Here is a 27,561-nt window from a genome sequence, read left to right on the forward strand (position 1 = left end):
TAGAGTTTCCATGTCTCGCAGGGTCCCTGCCTCAGGTGGCTTAGCAGTAATTATTTTTGGGCTTCTCATCAGATTCAAATTCCCTGGAAAGAGAGAATCCAAGGTTTATCAATAATGTGAGGAAAGAACTAAAATGTATCAGCTGCCAAGGGCTGATGTCATCTATTTTGCTTTTGCTTCTTTAAAAGAAATGCTAGAGCAGTATTGTGCCCAAGCCTGTCCTTTCTAGAGAGAGCCCCACAGTTCCACTCATGCAAAATGAAGATCAAAGGAAGTAAAGGATAGCGACTGCCAAGCTTTATCCTCCATAGTCCTACACCCTCCACTCCAGATAAAAGCAAACCACCCTCTTCACCATGGGTTCCAAAATAGGATACATTTCTCGAAAAGTCTATTTCCTTTTAAAATCTTTTTGTGAAATCTAGGTTACCCCGGCACTTGTGTCTTTGTTTAGCTACTAAAAAGATTGATCTCAACTCAAACCCCACTCATATCTCCTCCCAGTAGGAGTTGTGCGGAGCTCAAGTGAAAGGCTTTCTGAAAGCTGAGTTGAAACCAGCTCAACAGTCTAAGAGGAATTCTCATGGGAAGGATTTGAAGAAGATTCAATTAAATTTATAAAAGGATTCTAAATTGGACCCAAGCAAGGAAAAAAAAAAACATAGAAAAAGAAAAGATGTGCAGTCACACTGAGAAACTAAAATCAGAAGCAATTATCACCGAGATTTTGTTCAAGAAATGAATGTTGACTACCTGCTGTTGTTCTCGTTTAGTCGCTGAGTCATGTCCAACTCTTTTTCGACCCCATGGTCTGTAGCACCAGGCTCCTCTGTCCAAGGTTTCTCCAGGCAAGGATACTGGAGTGGGTTGCCATTTCATTCTCCAGAGGATCTTCCTGACCCAGGGATCAAACCCTCGTCTCCTGCATTGGCAGGCCGGTTCTTTACCACTGAGCCACATGGGAAGTCCATGTGGACTACCTACTGGGTTTCAAATGATATATAGATATCAAAATAGATAAGACATAAGCCTCGCCATCCAGAGCTGATTGAGCAGTGGAAAAAATATTTCAATATTTCAATGGAATCACCAGCAACTTGTGTCAACATTCTATTATATTCTAATTGTCTTTTTCCTGATCATAAAAGCAATGCATGCCTAGTGAAAAGTATTTGGGAAACAGATAAAAATTGCTCTGATCTTGCCACTAGAAATAATCCTTGTTAACAATTTGTATCTTTTTCTATAGGTATATATGGTTATAACAGGGCTTCCCTGGTGGCTCACACAGTGAATAATCTGCCTGCAATGCAGGAGACCCGGGTTTGATCCCTGGGTCGGGAAGATCCCCTGGAAAAGGGAATGGCAACCCAGTATTGTTGCTTGGAGACTTCCATGGGCAGAGAAGCCTGGCAGGGGTCACAAGAGTCGGACACGACTGAGTGACTATCAGTTTCACTTCCTTTCACTATGGTTATAAGTGCTAACATTGATCAGTCCATTCCATGTGCCAGGGACTATGCTAGACCCTCATTTAATCTGCACATCAACCTGATGAGGTGAGTATCATCATTGTGCTCATCTTACAGATGAGAGAATGGAGGTTTCAAGATCAGTCTGCTCAAAATCTCATACTTAGGGATGGGAAGAGGTAGAAGTCATTTGAGATCTTTCTTATTCCCAAGCTTTCAGCCAGTCCAGGGACTGGAAAGACCCAGCAGCAAAGATTTCATCATGAGAGGGTCAAGCCCTCTGGCTGTGACTCAGATTTGGCTTTGGGGGACTAAAGGTCTGACTCCTATGGAAAGACAGGGGCTGAGAAACTTATATCCTCTAAAAACAAAAACAAAACAAAGCTTGTTCTTTGGGGGAGTTCTTTAAACGTAATACAAAGGGGAGAAAAGAATTCTTCGTGGTAATCTGAAAGGCTCTGGGAATTGATGGCTGTGCCTGGGGCTCTAGTGCTGCCACCTTGTGGAGAAGATGGTGTAGGACACAGCGTTCAACAAAACCAGCCCTGAAAAGACTGTTCCTGGGATGGGGAAGAAATATTTAACATTTAGAGACAAATTTGCAAGAAATGGGAAGTCGTTTTTTAAAATATGTATTTTTATTTGTTTATTTGGCTGTGCCAGGAGTGTTGCAGCACTCAGGAGCTTCGATTTTCCTTGCGGCATGTGAACTCTTAGCCGTGGCATGCGGGATCTTACTTCCACAACCAGGGGCTGAACCCATGCCCTCTGCAGTGGACGCTCGGAGTCTTAACCACTGAATCACCAGAGAAGTCCCTGTAAATAAAGGTTTTGATTTACACGACTTTGCCCGAGGAATCCCACTACCCAGACACAGGTCAGACAGACTTTTAAATCTTTTCCACCTTGAGACCTGCATCCGTAACTGAAGGTCATCTGAGGCTGTGTGAGAGGGCCCAGGGCATCAATAAGGAGTCCCCACGTTCTAAGCCCGACTCTGCTCAGAAAAGCGTGGTGTCTTTAGGTGCTTAATTCCCCTGACCCTCTTTTTTTTTTTTTTTTTTTTAACTTGAATTGGGAAAACCTAAAGATGAGAGTCCACTCTGTGTCCCATTGTCCTTGCATGGCCCAACAAATATTTATTTACCAAACAGTTTCTTTTGCATCTTCATATGAAGTTCCTTCCTTCTCTCTGAAGTGCTGAACCACTCCCCCAACGTCTTCTTTTGTCTTTAACCAAAGGTGGTATTTAACGTGAAGGTTTTAGCCATTAAGGAGAATTAGTTTTCCTGAGTCTCTCCCATGTGTATGTTGGGGAGGGGGAAATTTCCTACTTACTCCTGTTGAGTTCTTGTGGCTGGAATAATAATAAAATTGATCCAAGACAGATTAACAGGAGAAACAAACTTAAGTTCATTCACACAGAGGTTCATGGAAATGGGACCTAAGAAGCAGCCAAAGCAGGCAGCTTTTATACTTCTTAGACAAAGGAACTGTAAGCTTGTGAGGAAGTGGCAGGAAAAGAAACCGGTCTTGGGTGCCCAATTAGTGAAGAATTGAAACAGAATGTGGGCTTGAGGTAGTAAATGAAAGAAGGAACACGGTTTGTTTACAGAGGCTTCTTGGCTCTGAATTCCCCTTCTCTGGGGATAAGGGCATCCTTCTACCTGCAGAGGCTTCCCTGGTGGTGCGGTGGTAAAGAACCTGCCTGCCAATACAGGAGACGCGGGTTCAGTCCTGGGTCAGGAAGATCCCCTGGAGGAGGAAATGGAAACCCACTCCAGTATCCTTGCCTGGAGAATCCCATGGACAGAGGAGCCTGGTGGGCTCAAAGAGTCGGACACGACTGAGCATCTGTGAACACACTACCTCCAGATGCAGGGAGGGCACCTTTCACAGGGATATTGATTTCCTGCTTTCAGGGAGACAGAAAGGAGGGTCCGAGTGTCCCTCTTGCTATGGCTGTTAAGAAACTTTAATTCAAAATAATCAGTATGCTATTGCTGCATATGTTGGGGTAACCTTCTCTGGGCCCCAACATACAGATGCTACTAATCATTTTGCTTGATTTTCTCCTGCTAATGTCACATGTCAATTTAATTTTTAGCGCATCCAGAAAAACCTAGATAACAGAAGACAGTTTCTTCTTCCCTGACAAGGGCAACAGCACAAAAAACTCCTTGATTTCTCTGCCTTATAAATTCATTGGTTTCTTTAATAATATACTAAATTTGCAAATTAAAACCACAGTGATATATAACTATACACTTCCAAGAATGGCTAAAATTAGGACAGCTGATAATATAAAGTATTAATGAGAGTGTGGAGCAACTAGAATAAGCAGATATTGCTGGTGGGAGTGTAAGTTGGTACAATCATTTTTGAAAATCGGCAGCATCTTTTATGTCTACCCTATGACCCAGCAGTTCCATTCCTGTGTATCTTCCTAAAAAAAATGAGTGTCATGTTCACCAAAAATTGCATTGGAAAATGTTCATAGCAGCTTTATATATAATAGCCCCCAATCTATCAACACCCCAAATGTCTATTAAGGATAAACTGTGACATATTTGTAAATGAAATTCCACACAGCAGTGAATAATACAAACTCCTTCTTCGTTCACTAACACGGCTGACTCTCACAGACATAATGTACAGCATAAGAAGCCAGACCCAAAAGAGCACAGAGGGTATGATTTCATTGACATGGAGTTCAATAAGCAACATTAATCTCTAGTGAAAAAAAACAAAATAGTGGCTGCCCTTGTGGGGTGAGGGGAGTCGACTGGGCGGGGTACAGAGAGCATCTTGAGGTGCTGGAACTTTTGGTATCTTCTGAGTGGTGGCTACACAGGTGTATACATATGTAAAAGTGTATCCACCTGCATGAAGTTCTATGCACTTTGTGTAAGTTATCAATCCGCAAAAAAGTCAAAAGAAAATCACGTCTGAAATCCATCGGGCCACCAGGTAGTGATGATTGTGTGTCCAGGAAACATCAGGCACAGTGCGCTCTGGTACTCTGCCTTGCCTTTAGTCCTCCGCCCAGGGGGCCTCCAGGCGCTGCTCAGGGTGGAGCTGGGTGTGGCGGCCACTGCAGCAGGCCAACCAGGGGCCAGGATCAGGGATAGAGACACACCAGCTGCCCTCTGCTGGCTGACCTTGGGACTGCAGATTTGGGGGCAGCAAGAAGAGAACAGAGTCACAAGCCCCAGAGAGAATAAAGGTCGGGGGAGAGATTGGGCTGGAGTCGCTGTCTCACAACATGCTTGGCTCTTGACAGTTTTCCTGATCCCGGTCTAGTAGTGGTAGTCTTAGAGCATCTACTCATGGCCTTCAGTGATTTTTGAAACCTTGTCTAAATGAGAACAACTGTATCAGTTGGTGGAGAAGGCAATGGCACCGCACTCCAGTACTCTCGCCTGGAAAATCCCATGGACAGAGGAGCCTGGTAGGCTGCAGTCCATGGGGTTGCGAACAGTAGGACACGACTGAGCGCCTTCACTTTCACTTTTCACTTTCATGCATTGGGGGAGGAAATGGCAACCCACTCCAGTGTTCTTGCCTGGAGAATCCCAGGGACGGGGGAGCCTGGTGAGCTGCCGTCTATGGGGTCGCACAGAGTTGGACACGACTGAAGCGACTTAGCAGCAGCAGCAGCAGCAGTATCAGTTGGAATTTAGCAGGAAAGGGCGATTCACTCAGACAAGGTAATGAAGGAGAGTTTAATGGAAGGACCACTTATACAGATGTGAGCAGGTTCAGGGATGGCTCCCCTCCATCTGGATCCCAACCAGGTGTCCCCTTTTCTCTAAGCTCTTGCCCAAGCCTTCTTCCTGCTCCATCCAAGTCCAGGTGGCCCAATTTTAGTCCTTCTAGGGAGCTCTGCCGGAGAAGGCAATGGCACCCCACTCCAGTACTCTTGCCTGGAAAATCCCATGGACGGAGAAGCCTGGTGGGCTGCAGTCCATGGGGTCGCGAAGAGTCAGACACGACTGAGCGACTTCCCTTTCACTTTTCACTTTCATGCATTGGAGAAGGAAATGGCAACCCACTCCAGTGTTCTTGCCTGGAGAATCCCAGGGACAGGGGAGCCTGGTGGGCTGCCGTCTATGGGGTCACACAGAATTGGACACGACTGAAGCGACTTAGCAGTAGCAGGGAGCTCTGCCAGTGGTTCTCAATCCCAGCTAGCAATAAACTCACCTGGGGAAGCTTTAAAGTACCTCATTGCCTGGGCTCTGCCCTCAGAAGTTCTAATTTAATGGGTCTTGGGTAGGGCCTGGGCATTGTGCCATTTAAAAGCTCTCAGGTGACTCTTAACAGGCCCAGATCAATTATTTCAGACTCTCAGGTGCGTAGGACCTGGGCACAGGTGCTTTAGCAAATTTCCCCAGTGCAGCCAGAGCCAAGAGGCTCTGCTCTGTTTTCTTTCAAAATCTATTGTTTGGTATAAACTTGGAGATCTGGTCTCCTCTGTTTTCCATTAAGGTGTTATTTCAGGAGTAAAACAATATAATAAATTTAAAAACTTAAGATTGCTTATTTTCACCCTAATAACCCTGAGGTACTCTGGCCAGAGTCAAGAACAAAGGAATAAAGAAAATAGCATCCATATTAATAATAGCATTATTCACAATAGCCAAAAAGATGAAACGACCCAAGTGTCCACTGACAGATGAGCAGATAAACAAAATACTTAGAATGAACTATTTTTCAGCCTTAAATTCTGACACATGCTACAACCTGGATGAACCTTGAAGAGTGGTTCAATTATGCTGGTTGAAATAAGCCAGTCTCAAAAAAGACACACTGTATGACCCCATTTACATGCAGTACTTAGAACAGTCAAAATCACAGGGACAGAAAGTAGGAGAGTATTGACTGTACTTTAATAAAACAGATTTTAAAAAAAGAAAGGTGGTTGCCAGGAGCTGGGGGAGGGGGAATGGGGGGTTATTTAACCCTGGGATACAGGGTTTCAGTTTTGCAAGATGAAAAGAGTTCTAGGCATTGGTTGCACAACCTGGATGTATTTAACACCACTGAACTGTATACTCAACATGGTGAAAATGGAAATTTTATGTACATTTTACCACATTTAAAATTAATGTAAAGCAGAAATACTTAGTTGGTTTAAGCTGTATGTTCATGTTCATACACAAGTTTGACAAGAAAAACTCCCCCTCCTTTTTCTCACATGCCCATCCCTGTGGATTGTTCTGGAGGCAGGGAGAAAAAATTTTATCAACTCCCTTTCTTCATAATCCAGACTGATAGGAAGACACAGCTGAGCCTAAGGATACAAACTAGAAATGAAAAACAACTGTGCAAGCTCCTTCTGGTTCTGCGTTTCTTTAGGGGGGACGCCCAGAGCAAGGGGCTTGGCTTCTGGGAAGGAAGCCAGCAGGATATCAATGTGGATAAGACCAGCGGCAGGCTGGACTGTGGAGGAGGGCAGAGTGGACAGAAAACTTCTCTGTGAGGTAAGATAGAAGAGGACATTCTTTTCCAATCCTGCTGCTTTAGGAAAGTGTTCTTTTTCCTCAACACGAGTCCCCAGTGTACTGTCTCTGAGCATTGTTTACCACGAAAAGCTGTGGGTTTCCCTTCCAAGAGTCACCCTCAGGGGCTGGGAGATCATAGGGAAGGGAGGGGGGAGCTGTGACCTCACCTTGCCCTGGGTGGGGGGCCAATGCCAACCCTGGGCTCCTCTGTTGGAGCTCCTTGGTAATATAATTCTAAACCAAATGTATACCTGGGGAAAGGGAGTCCTATGGATTATCATGCTCCACTGAGCTGTTCAGGGTGAAGGAACAGATACCAGGGCAAGACCAGTCTGGGATGAAGATGGTTACATTTGAGAAACCCTAAATGAGGCTAAGCATGAGAGAACATTTATAAAGCCCACTTTGGGCTTTCCTCATGTCTCAGATGGTAAAGAATCTACCTGCAATGCTGGAGACCTAGATTCAATCCCTGGGTCAGGAAGATCCCCTGAAGGAGGGAAGGGCAACCCACTCCAGTATTCTTGCCTGGACAGAATTCCATGGACAGAGAGGAGCCTGGCGGGCTGCAGTCCATGGAGTCGCAAAGAGCCGACACAACTGAGCCACTTTCACTTTCCACTTTGATTCTTAGAACAATATTGAGCATCTGGCTTATAAAACCTTTTTCTACTGTGGAAATAGAGTCCAACCAATTGAGACCAAGCAAAGGCTATTTATTTAGGGATTGCAACAGCAAAGAAATCCGCCAACATCTCTGGGGTTTAGCAGACACTCTAAAGGCAGGCAGAGAAGTGGGAGAGTTTTGTAGTCGACAGAGAAGAAGGCTCCAGGTGTGTCCTGATTGGAGACTGTTGGCATAGAAGCCGCAGGCAGGCTAACCACAAGCACAGCCTCCTACTCCATCGGTCAGGGGAGCATATTTGCTTTCTCCAATTGGCCCCAAGTTGGAAGTGGTAGCAAAAATTAGAGAGGCTATCAGATGAGAGTAAACTTCTGGTCATTTGAGTCCAATTATTACAGGAGTTATTGTTGTGTTTCTTGGACTAGTTGTTAGAGATAGAAGTCTGCCTTCAAGATAATAGGTTGGCTTCCTGGACTGGTTATTGAGGACTGTGGGTCAGAATTCTGTTTTTATATTTGGTCTGGCTATGGTCCATTTATATATCCAATCTCTCACTACCAAACTGTAAAGAAAAAAAATATTGCCTGCCATTCCATTTCTAACAGAATCAAGCCATCAGCCACTGCAGTTGCCCACTGACAGGGCACCTGAGGGGAATTCAGGATGGATGAAAACAGGAAGCATTCTGTGCTTTGCATATACTGGTTCCTTAGGAGATGTAGGAGACACAGGAAAGGCTGGTTCGATCTCTGGGTCAGGAAGATACCCTGGAAGAGGAAATGGCAACCCACTCCAGTACTGTTGCATGGAAGATTCCATGGATAGACTAGCCTGGCAGGCTGCAGCCCTCGGGGTCACAAAGAGTCAGACACAGCTAAGCACACATGTGTATGTTTTTCCCAGCCACCCCCTGCTCCCGCCCAAATTCATATATAGCCTGATTCCTCCTTCTTCCGAGAAGTTGCTCAGAGTTCAGTAAGGTTCCCAAAGAAAGCTTCACACAGAACTTTTATACCATGGCTGCTTCTTTCAGTCAACAAAACCTTGGAGTGTCTCTGACTGATAGTCTAGTAGTGGCCGGGGGGAGCTGCAGAAGGGAAGCTTTCTTTGCTTCTCCCTCTCCTCAGGCCAGTGTAGCTATAGCAATATCAGATCAAGGCAGGGACAGTGGTCCAGAGGTTCCAGGATTGACCACTGCCAAGGCTGAAAGCTTTGGGGATAGTAGGGAAGCTCCTGCTGCAGTGTGGACAGACGGGAGTCTCAGTGAGAACTGCCCTTTCCCAGGTACAGAAGTGGAAGGTCGCCTTGACAGCAGAATCGAGCATGCCAGGTCCATTGTCTGTATAAGTGGAGGGAGTTCCCAGAGAGCAAACCCCTTTTGCTAAAATTCCTCATACCCTTGACTTTTTGCTTCAGAAACAGAGTTTGCTGCTGCAAGTTATTGAGATCTGCCAACATTTGCTTGGATCAAATTTGCAGACAGCTCCTCCCCTTTCCTACTATCACCTGGCCTCCACCGCTAACTGTGGAAATCTTTAGCGAGTTGTCTCTGGGACTCATTTTCCCTCACCTGATCACCATAATATTTGGTTCATAATTCTCCTACAGATTTTGGCTCGCTTTGCAGTTTATAATATTCATATTTACTTCTCTTAACCTCTGCCAGACTATAATCTGTTTTGTTTTTTTTTAAATAACCTGCAGTGTTAGTATAGGCGCTGAAAGAATACTCTGATCAGTGCCCTAGTGCTGGATGACATGTTGAGTCACCAAATACTTGTTGAGAAGGTTCTTGAAGCCAAATCATAAGACAGACACTGGAACGAACGAAGAAAAAGCAAAAACTGCACTGGCCTCAGGGTGGGAGCAAAAAGTCAGATAATTACCATACAGTGTGGTAAATGCTGAGTAATGGAGTGGAAAAGTACGTATGAAGTACTTTGAAACACAAATAAGGAAGTGATTTGCATTGAGCGAATCAGGGGAGGCTTCATGGAAGAGCTGATACCGGAAGGCTGAGTGGAGGGTTTCCTTGCAGAGAAGGAGAGAGCATCCAAGTAGAGGGAGCTGTGATAGAAAGAGGAGGAACTCAGGTGAGGGGATCCAGGGAAGGGCAGGTGGGGCTGGACCGCTGGTGGAAATGTGGCTTCATAGGGGCCAGATCATGACGGGCCTTGCATGCCATTTTTAAAGGCATTTGTATTTAATTTTACTGGTAACGTGGGGTTCATCCAGGCTGTTAAACAAAGGGATGGCAAACATCTGTGTTCTATTATGATAATTTTGGCATTGAGAGCAGATGGATGGGGCACCCAGTTAACAGGCTGCAGATGATAAGGACCTGAACTAGACTAAGAAATAACTGAAAATCCCTTCTGCTCTTCTGGGCAAACTGTTTTCTTTGGGTGGGTGGGTGGGTGTGTGTGTGTGTGTGTGTGTGTGTGTGTGAAGTTGTTTCAGTCGTGTCTGACTCTTTGTGTTCTCTTTGGGTGGGGGTGGGGGTGTGTGTGTGTGTGAGAAGTTGTTTCAGTCGTGTCTGACTCGTTGTGTTCTCTTTGGGTGTGTGTGTGTGTGTGTGTGAAGTTGTTTCAGTCGTGTCTGACTCTTTGTGACCCTATGGGCTGTAGCCCACTAGCTTCCTCTGTCCATGGGATTCTTTAGGCAAGAATACTGGAGTGAGTTGCTGTTCCCTTCTCCAGAGGATCTTCCCAATTCAGGATTGAACCCTTGTCTTTTACGTCTCCTGCCTTGGCAGGCAGGTTCTTTATGGCTAGCGCCACCTGGGAAGCGTTCTCCTTGATACTTTTTAGGCAATTAACTTGCCCAAAGGCAGAATCCAAGGCTCACTGTTTCATGTACTGTGTGATTTTTGCTTTCTCCTACTCCGTGGATTTTCTTTGCACTTTCTTGATGATGCCCTTTGAAGCGCAAAAGTTTTTAATTTTGATGAAGTTCACTTTATCTGTTTTTTTTCTTTTTCACATGTGCTTTTGAAGTCACACTTTAGTAGGTTTTGCCTAACCCAAGGTAATGAACTCACCGCTGTGTTTCTAAGAATTGCATTGAGTTAACTCTTACCTTTCGGTCTATGACTGTTTCGAGGTGATTTTTTTATATGATATGAGAAGAGTTCAACTTCACTCTTTTGCCTGTCAATACCTAGTTGTCCCAGCACCATTTGTTGAAAAGCCTGTTCTTTCCCCCACTGAATTACCTTTGCTGAAAATCAATTGACTATAAATACAAGGGTTTGTTTCTAGACTCTCAGTTTATTTATCTGTGTGTTTTTCTTTATGCCAGGACCACACTGTCTTGCCGCTTTGTAGTAAGTTCTGAAATCAGAAGACATGAATCTGTCAATTGTGTTCTTTTTCAAATTTATTTGGTTCCTCACACCAGCATCCCAGAAGTCCCTTCAGGCAGCTTTTTTTTTTTTTTTGGATTTGTTAATTACTAGAGATTAACTAGCCATAGGAATTTGTTATTTGTGAACACCATAGGTTATATCTAACTCAGACACATCTGCTATCAAATGGTGGGGGGGGGATGTTGGCAAAGAAAAAATTGAAACTTTTTTATGACTTAACGAACTAGTTGCATAGCAATTGTGTAAATATGTCTAATGATGTGTTTTGGGAATGCAGATGGAATAACAATAATTGCTTCTGGCTTATCTTTTAGCTTCATGACATCCCAAGACATTGAAAGAGTTTTAAGTACAAGACTCTTCTCCATTCTCTAGCAAAAGAAATAGGGAAGTTCCATGGAATAATATGTAAATACAATGAGCAACATCAAGACATAAGGGAAAGCTTTGTGACCCAAAAACAAGGTGTTAAATAAACTTGAAAGCTGAACCCCTAGCTCAACTTACAAATGGACTGAACAAGTATGAGAAAATAGCATATCATAAAGTAGAAATTCAGCTCTATCTCCCACTATAATTGTCTAGCTTTCCTGAAAGTTTGATAAGATTTTTTTCATTGTATGGGTATGTCAATGTCAATTTTGTGTTGACTTGGAGGGTGTTTTGGAATGAGATTAATATTTAAGTCTGGATTTGTAGAAAACAAATGTACAGCTACCAAGAGCTAAAGGGGTGGGGGGTAGGATGGACTGAGAGATTGGAATTGGCATATATACACTATTATGTATAAAACAGGTAGCTAATGAGAATCAACTGTACAGCACAGGGAATTCTACTCAACACTGTCATGACCTAAATGGGAAGGAGACCCGAGGAGGACTGGATACATGCACACATGTGGCTGATGCGCCTTGCTGTGCACGACACTGTAGAACAACTACACTCCAATTACAAAAATTAAGTCTGGATTGCCCACCATAACATGGGTGGGCCCCATTCAATCAGTTGAAGACCCCAGTAGACCAAAAGACTGGCCTCTCTATGCATAAGGGAGTTTGCCAGCAAACTGTCTTCAGACTTCATCTACCAGCAGCGCTCCTGGGTCTCCAGGTGCTGTCCCATGCCGGAGGTTTGCACTTGTAACCGCCACAACTGTGAGAAGTTTCAAGTGCCAATTCCTTATAGTGAATCTGTCAGTATATGTCCACATCCTATTGTTTCTGTTTCTCTGGAGAACGCTGACGAATCTAAGGCATAAATAGCTTCTAAACAAATGGGCTGGTGTATCTTTGCCCACCTCCAGAGAGAATTTCTAAACTGCACTTTAAAAGTAAACGAGCTTTGATTTTGACTTAGAGAAGCTGATATTCTTTAATATTAATAGAAGAGAATTCAAGAAAAGTAAAAGGTTTAATTCCATACACTGGTTTGACAATTTTGATTTGAAAGCAATAATGTTTTCTCTGTTTTTAAGAGGGTAAAAAAGACCTAGATTTATTTATAGAAATCCTTATTAATCTGGACTCTCTATATCTTTTACTCGTCTTGTTCCTTAGATAAGCTTACATTAGAAATAATTTTTATTTGAACCAGGTCTTCGTTGCCATGTGTGGGGGCTTTCTCGAGTTGCAGCGAGCAAGGTCTACTCTCCAGTTGCAGTGCACCAGCTGCTGCTGCTGGTGGCTTCTCTCGTTGCAGAGCACAGGCTCCAGGGCACACTGGCTTCAGTAGCTGCAGCTCTCGGGTTCCAGAGTACCAGCTCAATAAATGTGGCACATGGAATTAGTTATTCTGTGGCATGTGGACTCTTCCCAGACCAGGGCCTGAAGCTGTGTCCTCTGCATTGGCAGGTGAATTCTTATCCACTGTGCCGCCAGGGAAGCCCTGTCATCATTTAATACTATAAAAGTATAAGAAATTTGTATGTCCAACTACACTGAGTTATATCTGTTAAAAACATTTGCTGTTAAAGAATTTTAGAAGATGTTAAAGACTACTTAGAATTAGTTACTCCACTTCCATTGACTATATCAATTTTATAATATCATCTATTGAAAATCTTTTTGATATCAGCAGTGACTGTATTATTCTCTACCATCAACCTAAATCATAATATTGAGAGCCTAAACTGGCTTTACGGAGAAGGCAATGGCACCCCACTCTAGTTCTCTTGCCTGGAAAATCCCATGGATGGCGAAGCCTGGTAGGCTGCAGTCCATGGGGTCACTAAGAGTCAGACGCAACTGAGTGACTTCATTTTCACTTTTCACTTTCATGCATTGGAGAAGGAAATGGCAACCTACTCCAGTGTTCTTGCCTGGAGAATCCCAGGGACGGGGGAGCCTGGTGGGCTGCCGTCTCTGGGGTCGCACAGAGTCAGACACGACTGAAGTGACTTAGCAGCAGCAGCAGCAGCAAACTGGCTTTGAGAACTTGGACTAATTGAGTTGACGAATAAATAATCTTTGGATGCCCAATTTCTTGGCAGAGCAAAACTCAAAAGTAAGAGAATATAAAACAAACAAGATAGGGAATAAAAGCAGGAAAGTTACTCTGGAAAGTGGTTAATGTTTGCCAAGTTTGCTGTACTTGTAAACGACATACCCTGTAGGAGGAAATGGCAACCCACTCGTGTTCTTGCCTGACACGCAAGTGTAAGTTATTAATTAAAAGGAAATATGGAGGCGGAAGCAGAAATTGCATGTGTGCATGCAGGCTTAGTTGCTCAGTCGTGTCTGACTCTTTGTGACCCCATGGACTGCAACCCACCAGGCTCCTCTGTCCAGGGAATTTTCCAGGCAAGAATACTGGAGCAGTTTGCCATTTCCTACTCCAAGGGATCTTGCCAATCCAGGGATTGAACCCATGTCTCCTATGTCTCCTGCATTGGTAGGCAGATTCTTTACCACTGAGACACCTGGGAAGCCCACGAAGCTGTAATTTGGGGTTATTACCATAGGTGTGGTATAGAAGATTTTGTAGTAGATTACCCAATAAAGCCTAACATAAAAATGATGAGTCACCACTGTCTGGGAGGAAGAAATTTTCTTCCCTCCTTCTAGGTTCTTCTGGTTGGTTTAAGAATTAAATTGACATGAGACAGATTAAGGAGACAATCAAACAAAAGTTTAATAACATGTACACATGGGAGCGCTCAGGAAAACTGAATAACTTTCTTAAATGACTGAAACCCTCACAGTAAAAACCACCTTTAGCTAAAGACAAAAGAGGATGTTGGGGTTGTGGTTTCTGAGCTCAAAGGAGGAGAAGGCAGTTCACCTAAAGATGGAAAAGCAAGCGTTTGGTAAACAAATGTTTGCTGGGCCACACAGAGACAATGGGACACAGAGAGACTTTAACAAGCAGACTTTGCCAGGTTCCTCCCTGTCTCTACACCTAGTTCACACTATGGTTCACCTACTTCACACTGTAGTTATCTGTGATGACAGTCCCTTTCCTGGACTAGGTCCTCTGTCTACATTCTTTAGGAAGTTAGGGAGCCTCTCAAAGGTTCTTCTCCAAAAGAATCTTTTGGACCTTGATTGTTTTCAGTTCAAAACATGCCAAAGATATTTTGGGGTCCTATTCCACCAAATTATCTACACCACTCTCTGAGGGGTGTCTGGGGAAGAGGAGCTGATGACAATGAAGGAGAGCCAATGGAAGGGAAAGAGGGGAGCTTGCTCACAGGGATGTCTGACTTGAGAGTGGGGAGTTTCCAGGATAAGGCAATGAAATTAAAGAGCAGCAAGGAAATTTATTCTATCACATATTAAGTGCCATTGCCTTTAAGACATCGAGATTTCAAAAGTATTACACTGTGCATCTTAGAACTGATGAAATACAGCAAAATGCGGGCTGAAGAGGAAGCACTGGATTTGGAAATTAGGAAGTCATTGATTACTCCATTTTACTAAGTAAGTGCAGTCCTGGATAGTTGTGAGTTGGAGAAAATGGGAGTGAGGAAGTGTTTGCTGACCACTACTTTACAGATGGGCATATGTGATAAAGCCTCAATGAGGCAGGACATGAAGGAAGGTAATTTTTATATGAGGAAGAATTGAGCCTCTTTGAGAAGAAGCAACTGATGGAGAGGCAGAGATCAAAAGTCCACATGGAGCAGTATCAAGTAGATTAGTGGAGAACAGCACAACTATGCAGCCAGTCAGAGCTGGGCTTAAGTAGCCACTTTCCTACCTACGAGTGATCTGACACTGGACATCTCGATTAAACCTTTTGAACCCTGGTCTACTTGTTTGTAAAAGCAGGGTAATCATTCCCCTTCTTCATGGAGTTGTACATTTTATATTAAGTGAGATTATTCATTTAATGAAGTGTTTGACACTGCAGCCTAGACATAGTAAATGCTCAATAAACAGGACCTACTATTAAGTTAATCAAGAACATAGTTGAGGGACTTCCCTGGTGGTTCAGTGGTTAAGACTCTGTGCTCTCAATGCGTGAGGGCCCAGGTTCAAGTCCCTAGTTGGGAAACTAGATCCTGCATGCTGCAACTAAGACCCAGCCGAGCCAAAATAAAAAGACAGAAAAAAAAAAAAAAACATTTTAAGAAAAGAAAGAACACGATCAGTTAGTGAAATGCAGGTGGGAAAGTATGGAATCAAGTTCAGAGGTGGAGGAATTAGCCCTGAAAAGGAAGAGGGATCTCTCTGTGGAAGTTCTAAAAAATACTCATAAATTCTTTGATTTCCCCTTCCTTCAAAAAATGGAGCCTAATTAGCCTCCCCTTGAGTGTAGGCGGTACTTGGTGTATCACCTCTAATAGAATGCAGTGGGAGTGATGACGTGAAACTTTGAGAGTAAATTCTAAGAGGTGATGTGACATCCATACTTGTTCTTTGGATTACTCAACCTGGGGAATGTTAGCTGCTATTTCATGAGAACATGAAAGCATTTCAGTGTAGAGGCCCATGTAGTAAGGGATTCCGGCCTTCTGCCAAGGGCCAGGTGAATGATCCATCTTGGAAATTGGTCTTCTAGCCCCAGTCAAGCTTTCACATGAGTAAAGCCCGAGCTGACATCTTGCCTGCAACTTCATGAAAGACCCTGAGCCAGGCTCTTCCAGTTAAGCTACTTCAAAATTCCCAATTCATGGGAACTGTGAGAAAATAAACATTCTTTTAAACTGTTAAATTTGGGGATAATTTGTTCTACAGCAAATGAACACATCCTCTTCCTCTGAGATAAGGAAAGTGGAGAATGATAGGTGAGGACTTGCATAATATGGAAAGGAGAAATGTAGATGTCTGATGGTCTCTATTTTCTCTTAAGGTTAAAATACAAAACATGTCATTTGCTGACCATAAGTTAGCCTCAGGAGACTGGTAAGGGATTGGAAGAACCAGGCAGAAAATAGGCAAGGGAATTGACCAGGAACTCAAGATTAATAATTTTCTTTCTTGTCTCTCTTCCTTCATGCCAAAACTGACCACAGAAATCACACTTGCTCTTGGGACTGGATCAGCCTCCATTCACCAAGTCTTCACCTCAAGTGTGAAACTCCAAGGCATCGCAGCCTGTCTGAACTAGCCCGGGAGACTGTCTGCCTGCCTGGGCAAACTGCTGATGAGTGAGTTCAGGGCTGAGGATGGCTCAGGCTTACCTTGGAAACATACTCCCTGCAGTCCAAAATGATTTTCAACAACTATATGGAAGCTAGCACACTATTTACGAAGAGAGACAGAATATCGGAGGGAAATACTGTAAGAGAAAAAAAAATAACAGGACTTAGGGATTCTGCAAAAAGCATATCACAGTAATGGGAAAACCCTACAGTCTTTTAAATATCTCATTTGTATTATTTTTTAGTCTTTGGTCCATTTTCCCTTCACCCCATCCTTTCTTGTTATTAGCATGGGAGCCCTGGCAATTTTCCTAATTTAGCCAGCTGTCTTTATTTCAGAACAGGGTAGAGCTTCAGCACATAGAAGAGACCAGGCTAGGACTGCCATCTCCCAGTTATACCACCTTATAGCTCTGGTCTCTTTAAACCCTAAAGGCCCACCAGGAATTGAACCACTGTGCCTCTAGCAGAATGACAGTTCCTGCTCTCCTTAGGAAGTTAACCTCTCTCTGTACTGATTCTGCCTGTAAATTGGGAAACTTAATTAAAACTGGTACCTTTTCTACATTACACAATAGAATCAATTTATTCATTTATCCTTAACTCGTTAACTCGGTTATTCAATTATTCAGCACCTCATTACTGAGTAGTCAGGGATGGGACAGCACATCCTAAGTGCTGGGAATGAAAAGATGAATACTGTGGTCTTGAATGTGTTAGTTGCTCAGTTGAATCTGACACTTTGTGACTCCATGGACTGCAGCCCCCACCAGCTCCTCTGTCCATGGAATTCTCCAGGCAAGCATACTGGAGTGGGCAGTCATTCTCTTCTCCAGGGGATCTTCCCAACCAGAGACTGAACCCAGGTCTCCTACATTACAGGCAGATTCTTTACCATCTGAGCCTGCTGGCACATAGTATTATTCAATAAATTTGTGTTCAACGAGTTATAGTTCCTACCCTCTGTGGGCATCCTAGGCTAGTAGAGGGAGGAAGTATATTAACAAATAATTAAAATGGTTTTAGTGCAACAGTAAAGACATAAATCCAGAATTATAGACGGTTGTATCTACCTGGAGGTTAGGGATGGTTTGATAAAGCAAGTAACATTTGTTTGATTTTAAAGAACAAATAAGAGTTTTCCAGGAAAGAAGAGTAGGAAAAGTCTTTTTCAGGTAGCCCCAAACTCACAGGTCTTATTTTTAGCAGGAATCTTTTCACTCTAATCTAATTCTAATTTGCTAATGTAAATATCAACCAATATTTTGCTGGGTTTCAGTCTTTTGAGTTTATTTTTTATTTTGTTCCTTAGGCAGTGATAGGTTGGCAAAATTATATGCAAAATAATTGTACAAAGGAGATTATTTTTAAGAGAGTGGATGAAATGAATTAATGGGAAAAACATATATTTTAAGTTTCTTCCTCGGAGATATCTTAATTTTGTATAGTTTCTAAGATAGATGGAAGACTGCTGCTGCTGCTAAGTTGCTTCAGTCGTGTCCGACTCTGTGCTGCCCAATGGACGGCAGACCACCAGGCTCCCCCATCCCTTGGATTCTCCAGCCAAGAACACTGGAGTGGGTTGCCATTTCCTTCTCCAATGCATGAAAGTGAAAAGTGAAAGTGAAGACGCTCAGTCGTGTCTGACTCTTCGAGACCGCGTGGACTGCAGCCTACCAGGCTCCTCTGTCCATGGGATTTTCCAAGCAAGAGTACTGCAGTGGGGTGCCATTGCCTTCTCCGAGATGGAAGACAGTCTTCCTAAAAATGGTCTCACAATTACCTCTAAACTTTCCTCTCTGACGCCTGGCTGAGAATGCAGCAAACATGCCTTGTTCTGTGCCAAACCAGTGATTACTGCTATTTGCCCACTTTGGAGCCCCTCAGGAGCCCATCCGACAATACACACCAGATTGGCAGAAGGACTTGGAACCACCAAATATAATAATCGAATGTCATCATCAATTCATTAGTGATCACATGTATTGAGAAAAGTTTTGCTTACCTGACAGCATGGAAAATCACAGTACACCAGGGAGGAGAACTTGCTAAGCCAACAGATCCCTTCCACATTGGAATTTAGAAAGAACCCTTAATGTGCTGCCAAAAACATGAATCAATACTGACACTTAGTAAAACATTTTAATGACTAAGCGCAAACATTTTGTTTCAAGAAGCTACTGGCCTAACAGCACCTGCCGCTGTTACCAGTGCTAATTAATTTCCATGAAGTTGTCTAACCTGTTCTATCAAGACTTTAAACTGCTTTGACAATCTTAAAAGGATGAAGAAGGAGCAAAGTCAGTTGGGAGGGAAGTAGAGCCAAATCTTTTTCTACTTTTAATTGAGAATTCTGTATTCTATCACACCTGCACTCAGCCTTGAATGAAATTCTTATTTTCAACAGCTTGCAGCCATTACTGCATTTAATAGAGGTTGGTGGTTGATAAGTATTTTTATACATAACTGCAGTTTCAAGCTGATTCTCAGGTGTTTAATCAGCAAAGCCATGCAACATGTTGATGAGTCAGTCCCATGAGAAAAGGTTATCGCCTGCAGAGCCAGGCAGGGGTAAACCAGACCAGTAAGAAGATTTAGAGTCTTCCTTGCTAGCTAACATACTGTTACGGAACCCAGGTCCAGCAGCTTGCCACTCAACAGCCATTAAAGAGGCCAGGTTTATGGAAAGGAAAGTTTGCTTTGTTTTGGAAGTAGGCAACCAAGGTTGAGGGGGGTGGGACGGTGGATGCCTGTCCAAAGGCCGACTCCCTCAACCCCTCCCATTGACAATCAGGGGGCAAGAACTTTTACAGACGAGGACGCTCTATGCAGAATCAGCAGTTCTGACAGTCATCTTGAAGTTGGTCATCAGTGGCCTGACCAGCATCATCTTGATTGTTTTAGGTACAGTTAATCTTCAGCTCCAGGGTCAGTTTGTGCCCATTTTCTTGAAGCCAGTTCTCAGAATTGTGGCAGTTTATGTCATGGCTACAGTCTGTTCATTATGTTAACTTCTTCGACCTGGTGGGGGTTTCAGTATCTATAAGATCAACTCACGGGATAATGGCTCAGATTATTATCTACAGTCCTTGAGACGGAACTAAAGGTCCTTGACTATGCTTAATGACATTATTATTAATTGGTCTCCTTTGACTATTTTCTGTTTGTATCGGCATTTTCTCACTTTTCTGATTAAACTTATTCTTTGGCTAAAGTTTTTCCACAGACAAAAGGCTGGTAGAGGGGATGGGGGACTGTGCAAGGATCATAGCATCCTGCTGTTTCAATATCACTACTTTAATCTTCTGTACAATCTATGATTTTATTTAATATGACTTTTCAAGAGTTGAACAATCATCCTAAACAAATCAGACTACTAACTCAGAACATTTCCCACACCCAGTACTATGCTTTCCACTTTAGAAGGGTTCTGTGACCGAGATACTTTGAGAAAGTCAGGAGCTCACAAGGTTTCTTTACTACAGGTGTCCTCACATTTCTTTGTGTGGTAGCAGACATCATGGACATTGAGGAAGAGATATAGAATATAGTGGTTTCTGGCTCATTTGACCACGGATGCTGTTTTTGAATGGAAGATCATCTTATGGGGGTCAATGTCTAACAGAGCAATACTTTGGGAAATGTTCCTGTTCAAATATGATTGTTATTCTTGAACACTCCACATTGTTAATAGAGCACCAGACATGCTAAGAAGGATACTCCAGGGAAGGGGCAGCATGATTAGTAATGACAGACTCCCTTTCTACAGCATCCACTGACTACCGACTAGGGACAAAGCCCTAGTCCCTTCTGGCACCAGCCCTTTCAGAAGAGAAAGGGTCTCGTATTCCTTGGGTGCAATACCTATGAGAACGGGAGTGATGTGTTAGGGAGACACATCAAATCCTTTAAACTCCTCATTCCTACTTTAAATCAAAGGAACCTGATGTCCAAATTACCTACCAACATTCTGCAGTTACCTCTTACAACCTCTAATCAGAAACCCTTGGAAATAAAGGTTTTTTTGTTTGTTTTTCTGCTTTTTTCTATTGAGGTGAAATTCACATAACATACAATTAACCATTTCAAAATGAACATTTCAGTGACATGTAATACATCTACAATGTTGTGCAACTACCACCTCTTTCTAGTTCCAAAATAAAACCTCATACCCATTAAGTTATTCCCCATTTCCGCCCACCCCCCAGCCTCATTCAGTAATCACCAATCTGCTTTCTGTTTCTGATTGAGGTCTTCCCTGATAGCTCAGTTGATAAAGAATCCACCTGCAATGCAGGAGACCCTGGTTCAATTCCTGGATTGGGAAGATCTGCTGGAGAAAGGATAGGCTACCTACTCCAGTATTCTTGGGCTTCCCTTGTGGCTCAGCTGGTAAAGAATCGTCCTGCAATACAGGAGACCTGGGTTCGACCCCTGGGTTGGGAAGATCCCCTGGAGAAGGGAAAGGCTACCCACTCCAGTATTCTGGCCTGAAGAATTCCATGAACTGTATAGTCCATGGGGTTGCAAAAGATAGGATATGACTGAGTGACTTTCACTTTCACCTGGCTATTTCACATAAATGGGATCATATAATATGTGACATTTTATGTCTGGCTTCTTTCAATTAACATAATCTTTTAAAACTTTACCCACATATGGCATGTGGATATAGTATTTACATAATTTCTTTTTATATCTGAAGGATTTCCTACAGTAGGGATACACCGTCATGTGCTTATCCTTGGTGGACTTGGGGTTTCTACCTTTTGATTATTGTAAACAGTACTGCTATGAGCATTCATGTAGAAGTATTTGAGGGACTGTTTTCGATTCATTTGGCTATGTGCATTGGAGTGGAATTGTGGGGTCATGGAAACAAAATTTCGCCACTCCAATTCTGTGGCACCCTAAGGCAAATCAAAAAGTTCGTATGATTAGCTTGAGACATAGTTTTTAGGGCACTGGGAAAAGATGTATATAAAATGCACTACCCACAGGAAGCTTAGAGAATGACTTACTGAAGCAAGTTTCTTCTCTATACACAAAACATACCTATTTCTCCCATGAATACCGTTTGTTTTCAGTGAGCCATTTGAGTTTCTGTTACTCAGCTGTATAGAGCATCTGTTGTCTTCTCAGCCAATAAGCGTTCAACAAAGACAATAAGTAGAGATGCCTTTTGGTAGCTCTATTATTGGGATGTGTTGTACCCGTGTGAGAGTGGAAATAATAAAGAAAAAAGGTTGACACCAGCACTAGATCAGCTCTTCTGGAAAGATTTTGAAATATCCAGACTTGTACTATAGTCAAGTAAACCAGCTTCACTTGCATATAGGTCTCTGAGAAAAGTTAATTGTCAATTAAATATTGTTGAATAGACTGAAAACATGAAATCCGAGAACATTAATTGAGCAGAGAACCCAAGCATAGTTCTCATTTTCCAAAAACGTTTCCAAACTCATAAACTAGGCCTCATTTCAAAGTCAGTCTTCTTATAAGGATGTTAAGAAAATATTGGCTCTCACCTAATTACTATGCATGATATTAAGAATTTGCTAAGTTTAAATTAATTTTAGGAAGAAAAGAATGAGGTCTATTACCAAGGGAAATATTGGGATTTTCATTTAAGTAAATCTACATTCTAAAATGTTATTACTTATATTACTTCTATTATTAACAATAAAAACATGCAACAAATTATTTTTAATTTTAATTTCAGATGAATTTAAGGTATTAAAAAAACAGGAACATATAAGCCAAGAAAATGAATATATTATGATGCAGTTTGTCAAACTTTAAAGTAGTCAATTTTGAGAACGGTTCCTCTGGATCTAATACACTTATGGTAAATGACATGGAGATACTGCTGTATTTCCAGGTATTTCTAGTGTTTCCAGATACTGCTGTATTTCCAGGACCTTCTGAAAGTGATTTAAAGTTGGCAATGATATCTAACGGGTCATTGTCCTAGAACATACACGTGACCTTTTTCGGAGCCAGATTTTGGAAATATTCTGGTTCTTGTATCCGCTGACATCTCAAAGAACAAGGAGGGAACATCGAGATAGGCACATGAGATTCTGCAGCTTTGAGGCCCGAAGAATGAGATCATATCCTTCCACAGAGTGAGGCTGATTTGATCTGACCTAATTATCTGATTGATGTGTTGAGAGGAAGACCTACTTGGATATGTATTTGCTTCATCAATTTTCTCTTTAGGCAATTTATTTAGTCCTCACCCTCTTTTTATCTTTGTGGCATGAGACCTTGAGATACTGACCTAAAATTTCATAAAATGTGAATTTAATAATATATGTAATTTTAAATAATAAAAGAAATACCAAAATACAGGCTCAAACATACAAAAAATGTAAAAGAATACACAATGAAAAGATGAAAGTTTTTTGTTTAACTTGCTCCCCTTCCAATGCCATTTTTCTTCCCACAGGCAAACACTGTTAATAGTTTGGTGAATGCCTTACAAAAGCATATAGTAATAGATAAAACTAGACATAGACCATTTTCCCAAGCACTAAATAATAAACTTTACTGTAACTACTTTTCAGGATTAATCTCAAAATAAGAATACAGATTATCAAATTATTGAGAAATTACTGCCTGCTGGGGTTTTATGGTCCTTTCCACCCCAAAAACATTTTGGAGTTAACATATTCTGACATACTTCTTGGTCATGTGCCAGATCATAAGCTCCTAGCAAGGAGACATAAATACCACCACAATTAATAAAATTTACATAGGATCTTATATGTTAAAGCATTAGTATACATTTTAAAATCTTAACTCAGAGCTGAAATGCCTCTCAGTAAATCAAGGAAAGCTGGAAACAAATCATAGAGAAAAAAACGATTGGGGAGCCTGTGCAAAGGGTAGAGGAGATTTTGACTCTGGTTCAATTAACCAGCAAGTATTCTCTATTCATTTCTGCTGTGGTAAGCCCTGTAGGTATACAGAAATATAAAGTGTGGTCCCTGCCTCCAGTGGGTTTACTATCACCTGAGAAATCAGACCAGCCAGACAGAATGAAATCAGATAAAAAATCTTGCACGAGAACTTGAACTTGATAGAGTTATAAACAGCAGGCAGCCTCTGAAGTCTACACAAAGGAGTGATACAATTAAAAAAATTAAAAGACTGTGTCTTCAGTCCCTTGCATACCTTCATTTCCCTTCCATAATTACTGCCCCAGTTCATGTTTTCATGACTTTGGCTATTGCAGTGAACTTATATCCAGCATTCAGCCATCTCCCCATCCTACTCCCTCCCAATCCATCCTACACATAGCTACAAGATTGAGTTTCCAAAGGTGCAGAAGAGCCTCACTGGCTCAACTTGCTCATCCACTTTGAATAACATCCTGCTAATCAGTTTTAGTGTTATTATTTAAAGAAAAAAAACACTTGAAGGCAAAACATTTGCACATTGTGGCAAGTTTGAAGAGGCAAGTTTAAAAAGGCAGAATGTCTGCTGAGGAAGGGCAGCTGGATGCTTCAGTTCAGTCACTAAGTTGTGTCCTAGGCAAGGCCATTCAGGCCAGTAGAACTTCAGTGGGACAGACAGAGGGTCTGGGTCTCATGAAGCTGTCTCTTAGCTTGGTGGGCTGAGAAATTCTGTCTTGGCTCAGGGAGAAGATTCTCACAACCAGACTCAAGAGAGATCAATGTACACATCAGAAAGCCTATTTGTTGACATACAATGAGAACAGTAACAGATAAACCAGATATCTGTGTTCATTGATCAAGCATTTTCTTCCACTAGGAAAATAAAAGCCACACGAGAAGGCTTCAAGTGTGAGTTTAGCATGTTTGAGGAACATCACGGGGGTCAGCTGGTTAGAGTGGAAAGATCAAGAGGAGGAGTGGTAGAAGATGAGATCGAGAGGTAGGCAATGGTCAGCTCGTGTAGCACCTTGAAGACCATGATAAGGAGTCTGGATTTTATTCTAAGAAGTCAAAAGCTATTGGGGTGTTTTAGGCAGGCATATGATGTGACTTCCCCGGTGGCTCAGACAGTAAAGCGTCTGCCTACAATGAGGGAGACCTGGGTTCAATCCCTGGGTCAGGAAGATCCCCTGGAGAAGGAAATGGCAACCCACTCCAGTATTCTTGCCTGGAAAATCCCATGGACAGAGAAGCCTGGTTGGCTACTGTCCATGGGGTCCCAAAGAGTTGGACATGACTGAGTGACTTCACTATCTACTATCTATGATGTGACTTATTTTTGATAGGATAATTCTGGGTGCTGAGTGGAGAATCAATTCCAAAAGAATAAAACTGACCATTAAGGGACAAGTAAGGAAGCTATTCCAGAAGTTTGACAAGAGCAGATGGTGGCTTTGGCCTAGGGTAGTGGTGGTAAAGGTAGAAAGGACTGATTTGTGTGTGTGTGTTTTATGGCAGATAGGATTAGAGTGCTGAGGGATTAGAGGTGTGATTCCATGCCCACCAAACAGCTTTCCAATTGAAATTTGTCTTTTTAGTAGATATTCCTTCTGGAGAAAGAAGTACTGATCTGGGAACCAGGGATCTGGTTTTCCTGCTAATTCCAGTTTTCTACCCTGAGGATGTAAACTTGAGCCTGAAATGGTTAGGTTACTCTGTGGGTGCCGAGGCTGTAGATTGTAACATTCTTGAGCTGGTCTCAGGTAATCTCACCTTCCTTGTTCTCCAAACCAGTCTGGTAATGAAGTAAACAATTCTTATTAAATGCGTATAGTTTATATGGAAAGCAGCATATTTAATTCCGTAATGATATTTTAGAGTATATCTTGAAGACTTCTATCTCCTTGGAGACCTAAAAGTATTTTGCTCTGCTGGTATTATTTTAAATAAATATGTATTATTGACCTGAAGTATAAAGAAATCATTATTTTTTTAAATAGAAGAAAAATCAAACAAAAGTTTAATAACAGGTATGCAAGGAAGAAGCCCAGGAAAACTAAATAACCACGAGAAATTATTATTAAGTATATGTGGTCCTAGGTTACACCGGAAGTATAAAATAAATATGAACCTCCAACAATTACAAAGATGTGGAATAATCAGTTATGGGGAAAGAATTCTATTCACTGCCTAAAACTCAATGAGTTCCCTTTGACTGATCTCTGCTCTCCTTTGAAACCTGTATGAATCAGTCAGGAGGATCTGTTACTACTGCCTTTGTTTCTGTCTTCCTCTGCAGTCCCACGCTCCCCAGCCTCGCCCTGTGGCCATCATCACACACCTGAATCACTGCAACAGCTTCCTGGCTGGTTTCCCGGACTCTGATTTTCTGGGAGGGGGGATGGGGTAACGGTGTGAATCACGTGGGACAGCACGGAAGTGGGTTTGGGGGGTGGTGAGTAGTTCAATTTCAAGACAGCAATGGATTTATAGCAGGAAATGGGAGACAAGTCTGGAAGGAGATTAGCACAGTTGAGAAGGTCTTGGATTTGCACTCAAAGTTCAGATGATTTGGTGGTCATAGGGGAAATTTTTTTTTTTTTAACTTTTGAGCCAGTGAGGTGGGAAAACAATTCTATTTTTGTTTTTAATCTAAGACATTAGATTTTTAAAAATATGCTTTACCTTTACTGTATTTAGTAAATATTACAAAATACAAGAATGTTGCTCTAACACTAGAGCCCATAGTCAGTCATCTGCCTCATGAGACGCGAGGTAACCTGGGGGAGGGGCGGAGTGCTTTCCTGAGGAGGGGTTGACAGTGGCCCTAGCCCTCCTTCATTCACTTTCTGTGTCTGGTGATTTACTGTAATTTGCTTGGCTAAGTGGATTTCCAGAGAGCTAATTAATTATCACAAAGAAAATTTCTGCCTAGAACTAGCCTGAAGCTCTTACTAAAATTGCAAGCACAAGAAAAGAGTAAAGAAAGGCACCGAGCCGACATTTCTGACTTCTGGCACAAGCTCTTCATTCCCAACCTAACGATATGAAAATAATGATGATCTAATAAGATCTGACAAGATTAGCTAGAAAATGGAAATTTGCAGGACTATTTGAAATATGGATTTTTATCCACTATCTATAATTAACTTTGTCCCATGTGTATGTTTTACATTGATATGAGAGTTAAAAGTTACTTGTAAATTTTATATTTTATAGATATTATATATATATATATACATGCTTAGTCGCTCAGTCGTGTCTGACTCTTTGCAACCCCATGGATGGTAACCCGCCAGGCACCTCTGTCCATGGGGATTCTCCAGGCAAAAATATTGGAGTGGGTTGCCATGCACTCCTCTATGGGATCTTCCCAACCCATGGATCAAACCCAGCTCTCCCACATTGCAGGCAGATTCTTTACCATCTGAGCCACCAGGGAAGCCTATCATATATATAGCTTTATATATATTATTATATATAGTATATGTGCTCAAAAGTCTTAATGATACAATCAAAAACTTAAAGGCTACTGGATTAAAAGATGGCATTTGGAAGAAATCTGTCCTCATTTTCTTTATTATCAAGTAATTGAATACTAGTACTACTATTTCATAATATTCTTATAGATATGATAGATATTATACTTGAATAATAACCAGTTATATTTAGACCATGAGGGCTTTACAATTTGAGAAATTTGGGAAGGAATACCAAGTAATGACTCCAGAATCAGATTGCTTAGTTCTTCAGTCATTGCTTCCTGGGGCAAGTTATTTAACCGACCACACCTCAGTTTCCTTGACTATAAAATGAGACATAGTAATTTCTGCATAGGGCCCTTTTCAGGATTAAGTGAGCTAATAGATGTAAAAGTTTAAACTGGCATACAATAAGCACTCATTGAATGTTAACTAATATTAACCAGGCTTTTGTTAAATTTGGGGTTTTTAAAGTGTGCTTTGCTTTTTTAAAAATTACATTTTTTACTTTAAAAAATTATTATTATTATTATTTTTTTTTTTGCCAGTACCAACTGCTTTCACCAGGAACAAAGATCCTCCTTCAAGTTTTTAATGAAGTATGGTTGATTTACAATGCTGG

General features: G+C 41.9%; 1 long non-coding RNA gene across 1 annotated transcript; it reads left to right on the forward strand.

Annotated features, from left to right (window-relative positions):
- Positions 1-9,385: 9,385 nt before the first annotated feature.
- On the forward strand, positions 9,386-20,586 carry LOC132345106 (uncharacterized). Its single transcript, XR_009494237.1, has 2 exons — positions 9,386-9,697; positions 16,427-20,586. It is a non-coding gene; the product is annotated as an uncharacterized lncRNA (long non-coding RNA).
- Positions 20,587-27,561: the final 6,975 nt, after the last annotated feature.

This window comes from Bos taurus, chromosome 4 (genome assembly GCF_002263795.3).
Source record: "Bos taurus isolate L1 Dominette 01449 registration number 42190680 breed Hereford chromosome 4, ARS-UCD2.0, whole genome shotgun sequence".
Taxonomy (NCBI): Eukaryota; Metazoa; Chordata; class Mammalia; order Artiodactyla; family Bovidae; genus Bos; species Bos taurus.